The sequence below is a fragment of the Bison bison genome, unplaced genomic scaffold (genome assembly GCF_000754665.1).
Source record: "Bison bison bison isolate TAMUID 2011002044 unplaced genomic scaffold, Bison_UMD1.0 scf7180017864263, whole genome shotgun sequence".
NCBI classification, from domain to species: Eukaryota; Metazoa; Chordata; class Mammalia; order Artiodactyla; family Bovidae; genus Bison; species Bison bison.
In genome coordinates, this window is record NW_011494835.1 from 12,399,104 (window position 1) to 12,407,441 (window position 8,338).

An 8,338-nucleotide genomic window follows, 5' to 3' on the forward strand; every position below is an offset into this window, starting at 1 on the left:
TGTTAGGTCCATACAATTTCTGTCCTTTATCGAGCCCATCTTTGCATGAAATGTTCCTTTGGTATCTCTGATTTTCTTGACGAGATCTCTAGTCTTTCCCATTCTGTTGTTTTACTCTATTTCTTTGCATTGATTGCTGAAGAAGGCTTTCTTATCTCTTCTTGCTATTCTTTGGAACTCTGCATTCAGATGTTTATATCTTTCCTTTTCTCCTTTGCTTTTCGCTTCTCTTCTTTTCACAGCTATTTGTAAGGCCTCCCCAGACAGCCATTTTGCTTTTTTGCATTTCTTTTCCATGGGGACGGTCTTGATCCCTGTCTCCTGTACAATGTCACGAACCTCATTCCATAGTTCATCAGGCACTCTATCTATCAGATCTAGGCCCTTAAATCGATTTCTCACTTTCACTGTATAATCATAAGCGATTTGATTTAGGTCATACCTGAATGGTCTAGTGGTTTTCCCTACTTTCTTCCATTTAAGTCTAAATTTGGCAATAAGGAGTTCATGGTCTGAGCCACAGTCAGCTCCTGGTCTTGTTTTTGTTGACTGTATAGAGCTTCTCCATCTTTGGCTGCAAAGAATATAATCAGTCTGATTTTGGTGTTGACCATCTGGTGATGTCCATGTGTAGAGTCTTCTCTTGTGTTGTTGGAAGAGGGTGTTTGCTATGACCAGTGCATTTTCTTGGCAAAACTCTGTTAGTCTTTGCCCTGCTTCATTCCGTATTCCAAGGCCAGATTTGCCTGTTACTCCAGGTGTTTCTTGACTTCCTACTTTTGCATTCCAGTCCCCTATAATGAAAAGGACATCTTTTTTGGGTGTTAGTTCTAAAAGGTCTGTAGGTCTTCATAGAACCATATAACTTCAGCTTCTTCAGCATTACTGGTTGGGGCATAGCCTTGGATCACTGTGAAATTGAATGGTTTGCCTTGGAAACGAACAGAGATCATTCTTTCATTTTTGAGATTGCATCCAAGAACTGCATTTCGGACTCTTGTTGACCATGATGGCCACTCCATTTCTTCTGAGGGTTTCCTGCCTGCAGTAGTAGATATAATGGTCATCTGAGTTAAATTCACCCCTTCCAGTCCATTTTAGTTCGCTGATTCCTAGAATGTCAACATTCACTCTTGCCATCTCTTGTTTGACCACTTCCAATTTGCCTTGATTCATGGACCTGACATTCCAGGTTCCTATGCAATATTGCTCTTTACAGCATTGGACCTTGCTTCTATCACCAGTCACATCCACAGCTGGGTATTGTTTTTGCTTTGGCTCCATCCCTTCATTCTTCCTGGAGTTATTTCTCCACTGATCTCCAATAGCATATTGGGCACCTACTGACCTGGGGAGTTTCTCTTTCAGTATCCTATCATTTTGCCTTTTCATACTGTTCATGGGGTTCTCAAGGCAAGAATACTGAAGTGGTTTGTCATTCCCTTCTCCAGTGAACCACATTCTGACAGATCTCTCCACCATGACCTGCCTGTCTTGGGTAGCCCCATGGGCATGGCTTAGTTTCATTGAGTTAGACAAGGCTGTGGTCCTAGTGTGATTAGATTGACTAGTTTTCTGTGAGTATGGTTTCAGTGTGTTTGCCCTCTGATGCCCTCTTGCAACACCTACCATCTTACTTGGGTTTCTCTTACCTTGGGCGTGGGGTATCTTTTCACGGCTGATCCACCAAAGCACAGCCATTGCTCCTTACCTTGGACGAGAGGTATCTCCTCACCACCGCCCTTCCTGACCTTCAACATGGGATAGCTCCTCTAGGCTCTCCTGGGCCCACGCAGCCACAGCTCCTTGGACGTGGGGTTGGTCCTCCTGGCCACCGCCCCTGGCCTTGGGCTTAGGGGCATGGGGTATCTCCTCCTGGCCGCCGCCCCTGACCTCGGACGCAGGGTAACTCCTCTCGTCGCCGCCCCTGACCTCGGACGCGGGGTAACTCCTCTCGGCCACCCCCCCAACCTCGGACAGGGGGGTAAGAGATAATTATATTTTAAGATATTAGATAATTATATTTAGGTAGTTTTATATGGAGGAAATACATATTTACATGCTTAATTCTCTTTAGGCATGCATGCGTGGGTGCTAAGTTGCTTCAGTCATGTCCAATTCTTTGCCATCCTATGGACTGTAGCCCACCAGGCTCCTCTGTCCCTGGGATTCTCCAGGCAAGAATCTTGGAGTGGGTTGCCGTGCCCTCCACTAGGGGAATCTCCCCAACTCAGGGACTGAACCCTTATTCCTTACATCTATCTCTTGCATAGACAGGCAAGTTCTTTACCAGTAACACCACCTGTGAAGCCCCTCTTTAGGCATAGTTAATTGTGAAAAAATCTTGGCAATCACTGCTATAATAAATTGTTTTACCTTTTTGTAGATGATAAAGAACTCCTAAAGGTTTTGAGCCAAAGAATAATGTGGTTATATTGCTACTTATAAAGATTAATTGTAAAATTTACAATGAATCTGAAGGAGCAATCCTGGAGGCAGGAAGACTGGTTTCTAATAAGCTAACTTAATGTTCAGCACAGCTTCCTCTGTGTCTTCAAATATAGCTTGATGCTAATTCTGCTGCTGCTGCTGCTAAGGCGCTTCAGTCGTGTCCGACTCTGTGCGACCCCATAGACGTCGGCCCACCAGGCTCCCCCATCCCTAGGATTCTCCAGGCAAGAACACTGGAGTGGGTTGCCATTTCCTTCTCCAATGCATGAAAGGGAAAAATGAAAGTGAAGTCGCTCAGTCGTGTCCGACTCTTCGCGACCCCATTGTCTGCAGCCTACCAGGCTCCTCCATCCATGGGGTTTTCCAGGCAAGAGTACTGGAGTGGGATGCCATTGCCTTCTCCAAAAAAAGTCTGATTGGCAGTTAAAGTGGAATTATCACCAGTTCAGCCAGTTCAGCTCAGTTCAGTTGCTCAGTCGTGTCTGACTCTTTGCAACCCCATAGACTGCAGCACACCAGGCTTTCTGGTCCATCTCTAACTCCAGAGCTTACTCAAAATCATGTCCATCAAGTTGATGATGCCATCCAAACATCTCTTCCTCTGTTGTCCCCTTCTCTTCCTTCCTTCAATCTTTCCTGGCATCAGTTATGTCTTTTTCATCAGTTATGTTATGTCAATGAAGTAACTTCTTTAACTGTGTTTGAAAAATCATGACCCCATATAATTTATGTTGAAAAATTAATTGTGCTTCATAGTCATGGCCAAAAACTGTTGACCAACTGTTCAAACAGAACTTAAAAAAATTGATTGTCAGCAAGTCTGGAACACAGTACAATCAATTGGATATTAATTTCACTTTCAGATTATAATTGCTTTTGCCAGTGTATTGTGGTCAAGACTAAGAGAATGAAACTCCTTACAGAAAATTTAGTAATTTTTTTTTGTTTCTATGTGCTATGTTTCATATTCATTCACAAGATTTCCTATTACTGTTCCTTTTGAGGTGATATAAGTCAGGAGATTCTCAATTTTTTTCTCCTCTGAGGAAATTCAGAGATCTTAAACTGCCTGGCACTATTTAGTCAGACAGAAGCAGTAACCCGTCATTCATATAGTTCTTGCAGGCCAGAAAGTAAGGCCATTGCAGCTAATAGTGGCCAGTGTTAATTTAAAGAGTGTTTACCTTATGCCAGGCACTGACTTATGTGCTTTTACTTGCATCATCTAATCCTCACAACTCTAGGAAGCAGGGTCTAGTGCCTTTCTCATCTCACAGGTACGGAAACTGAGGTCAAGAGGTTTAGCATCAAGAGCTGACTTAAATCTGAGGCTGTCTCTTGAGTCACACTTTTACAGTGGGACTTTGACTTCTGTCTTACTAGTTCTCAGAAGTCTAGACATGCCTTTCATAGGATCATCCACAGTTCTGGTTTGTTGGTACCAGTTATTTATGAGCAGGGCATAGCTCTCACCTGCAGGAGAGCTGCATTGCCAGGACCAGGGGCTCTTATGGTTGTGCCATCTCACAGGTGGTGCTGGGAAGAGAAAACAAAGGTGTAAATGCATTTGTTCTTCCATGCCCTCCTCTTTTTAACTCACAGTTACCTCCACCTCTGAAAATATCAACACATAGGCATTTTAAAGATGTTAACTTCAAGAAAGGTGAAGGTGGAATGTTTTGTGAACCAGTTAGGATTTTATCATTTTTATAAATTATTTTCTGTCTTTGGGGAGTAAAGTTATGTAAATATTATTCAGTTCATAGTTCTCAGAAGAAAGATATCAAAATACAATAAAATTGCCAAACTAAGTGCTCATTGAGTCACATGGTCAATTATGAACCTAAGACATATAAAAAGATTATGGCAAGAACAAAATGATGTTCTTTGTACATGTACAAAGCCTATGTACTTTGTTTAACCTACGAGAGGGTCAAGCTAGGCTTCCCTCATAGCTCAGTTGGTAAAGAATCTTCCTGCAAAGCAGGAGACCTGGGTTTGATTCCTGGGTCAGGAAGATCCTCTGGCGAAGGAAATGGCAACTGACTCCAGTATTCTTGCCTGGAGAATTCCATGGACAGAGGAGCTGGCAGGCTACAGTCCATGGGATTGCAAGAGTCAGTCATGACTTAGTGATTAGACCACCGCAAGTCCGGAGATTAAGGACAAGTTTACCATATTTGTCCTCACAGCATCACAGTAAGGTAAATAAATACATGTTCAACATCACAGTGCTGGTCCTTCTTCCACATTATGATGCTCCTTTCCCCATGAGAGATGGAAGGTTGCTTTGCTTTTATTGCCATGGTGCTCAGAGACCATGTGTGTTGCTAAGGATCTCTGTCTTTTCTCTGGGTAAAAAGCCAAAATTGATAGAAGGTTTGAGGTGGAGAGATAAGAGAAAATAAAGATACTAAAAGGAAATGCCTCTAAAATTGATTTCTTTAGAAAAGATAAAAGAAAAAGGGGCCAGTGAAAGAGGTCTTGGCTTGAGTAAACATGTTTAATAGGGTAACAAGAAGGGTGGTCACATTCTTGGTTAGTCATTAAGGATTTTGAAGGGCTAAGAATGAACAAAAGCAAGCACAACCAAGGAAACTAAGAAGATAATTTACTTTCCAGAATGCACACACACACAATGTCAATGATTCTCAATCAATTAAGTACACTCAAACATGTAGATACAGGGTCTAAAAGCTAAGGGTGTGTTATACAGAAGACTGAAGCTATAAAGTAAAGATTTCTGAACTACCCAGAAAATTAATGATAAAAATTTTTTTAAAGCTTTTAAGGATCTAATAATGGCCCTTATTTTGGAAATAAAATGAAGTGATTATTGAATGTATTAGCTAAGTAATGTAAGTATGATTTTCTCCCCTATTTCACCCTTTAAGGATTATGCTCTCTGTGTGTTCTGTGAGTGGGTTTTCTTTACTGGGAACCAGAGGTGAATGCTTTAATCATTATTTCCTTCTAACATGTGGACAGATCATATATTATTTGTGTTTTTATCTCTCGAGCCTAGCACAGTACTTACCCCAGAGGAAGTGCTCAATGATATTTCTTTAATGAATGATAACTTTTTCATTATGATATTTTTCTCAGCCAGAGTGTCCTAAGGAAGTGTATTTCTTTTTATATATTCTTCATTGGATTCACTGGTCTTCTGAATCCAGAGGATTGATATCTTTTAACCAATTCTTCATAAAAAGTTGATTATCTTTGTAAAGGGTCTTTCTTGTTAGAGAGATCCTATAAGTTCTCCATGCAGTTATGAGGACTTAAGGACTTTACCAAATTCTGGCAGTCCACATGAATGAAAGGAGGAGGCATGGTGTGCTTATCAGCCAAAACCATAATAACCATCTGAAAAAAATTAATCCCATAATAATTTTTTAAAAGAGGAAAGTAACAAAAGTGAACATTAAGACATAATTAATGATAGAAAAGCATTTTGTTATCTATTCTAAAGCCACTTATTTTTTATTTTTTAAAACCCTTTTTATTTTGTATTCGGGTATAGCCAATTAACAAACAACGTTGTCATAGTTTCGGGCAAATAGTGAAGGGACTCAGTCATACATATTCTTGTATCCATTCTCCCCCAAACCCTCCTCCTATCCAGGCTGCCACATAACATTGAGCAGTTTCATGTGCTGTTCAGGAGGTCCTTGTTGGTTATCTATTTTTAATATAGCCGTGTGTACATGCTCACCCCAAACTCTCTAACTATCCCTTCCCTCATTCTCTCTCCCTTCCTTGCCAGAAACCATAAGCCTGTTCTCGAAGTCAGTGAGTCTGTTTTGCAAATAAATTCATTTGCATCATTTCTTTTTAGATTCCACATATAAGGGATGTCATGTAATATTTCTCCTTCTTTGTCTGACTGACTTCACTCAGTACTACATTCTCGAGGTCCATCCATGTTGCTAAAGCCACTTATTTTTCCTATAAGCAGCCACAGGATCTGCATGCCTGAATTCTGGATCAGTCATTTTCTAATCGGTAACCTTGGGCAAGTGACTTTTTCTGTGCTTTGATTCTGTCATGTGTAAACTAACTTTCTGGGGTCATTGGGAGGACTAAAGGAGAAAATAGATTTGAAATACCGAGACAATTGGATTGTCTCACTTTTTCAGTACATAGTCGATACTGTTATTATTCCTGAAACAGTAGTTTGGATAAGTGAAGTCACTCAGTTGTGTGCGACTCTCTGTGACCCCATGGGTGGAGGACCTCCGTCCATGGGATTTTCCAGGCAAGAATACTGTAGTGGGTTGCCATTTCCTTCTCCAGTAGTTTGGATAAACTCACCATGAATTTATCCAAACCCACAATGAGCATTACTCATTGCCAAAGAAAGCTTCTGAGCAAGTTAGTGCTTTACCATCTATGCACATTCTTTTTCTAAGGACTGAAAATATGGCTTCACAGTTCAGTTCATTTGCTCAGTCAGGTCCGACTCTCTGTGACCCCATGGACTGCAGCACGCCAGGCCTCCCTGTCCATCGCCAACTCCCAAAGTTTACTCAAAGTTATGTCCATTGAGTCAGTGATGCCATCCAAACACCCCATCCTCTGTCGTACCCTTCTCCTCCTGCCTTCAATCTTTCCCAGCATCAGGGTCTTTTCAAATGAGTCAGTTCTTCGCATCAGGTGGCCAAAGTATTGGAGTTTCAGCTTCAGAATCAGTCTTTCCAATGAATATTCAGGATTGATTTCCTTTAGGATGGACTGGTTGGATCTCCTTGCTGTCCAAGGGACTCTCAGAGTCTTCTCCAACACCACAGTTCAAAAGCATCAATTCTTTAGTGCTCAGCTTCCTTTACAGTCCAACTTTCACATCTACACATGACTACTGGAAAAACTATAGCTTTGACTAGATGGACCTTTGTTGGCAAAGTAATGTCTCAGCTTTTTAATATGCTGTCTAGGTTGTTTATAACTTTTCTTCCCAGGAGTAAGCGCCTTTTAATTTCATGGCAGCAGTCACCATCTGCAGTGATTTTGGAGCCCCCCAAAATAAAGTCTGTCACAGTTTCCACTGTTACCCCATCTATTGGTCATGAAGTAATGGGACCAGATGCCATGATCTTAGTTTTCTGAATGTTTAGGCCAACCTTTTCACTCTTCTCATTCACTTTTATCAAGAGGCTCTTTAGTTCTTCTTTGCTTTCTGCCATAAGGGTAGTATCATCTGCATATCTGAGGTTACTGATATTTCTCCCGGCAATCTTGATTCCAGCTTGTGCTTCTTCCAGCCCAGTAAGCAGAGTGACAATATACAGCCTTGATGTACTCCTTTCCCTATTGGAACCAGTCTGTTGTTCCATGTCCAGTTCTAACTGTTGCTTCCTGACCTACATACAGATTTCTCAGGAGGCAGATCAGGTGGTCTGGTATTCCCATCTGTTTCAGAATTTTCCACAGCTTGTTGTGATCCACACAGTCAAAGGCTTTGGTCTTTTTTTTTTTTTCCTGGAACTCTAGCTTTTTCAATGATCCAGTGGATGTTGGCAGTTTGATCTCTGGTTCCTCTGCATTTTCTAAAACCAGCTTGAACATCTGGAAGTTCATGGTTCACGTATTGCTGAAGCCTGGCTTGGAGAATTTTGAGCATTACTTGACTAGCATGTGAGATGAGTGCAACTGTGTTGTAGTTTGAGCATTCTTTGGCATTGCCTTTCTTTGGGATTGGGATGAAAATTGACCTTTTCCAGTCCTGTGGCCACTGCTGAGTTTTCCAAATTTGCTGGCATATTGAGTGCAGCATCATCTTTTAGGATTTGAAATAGCTCAACTGGAATTTCTTCACCTCCACTAGCTTTGTTCATAGTGATGCTTCCTAAGGCACACTTGACTTCACATTCCAGGATGTCTGGCTCTG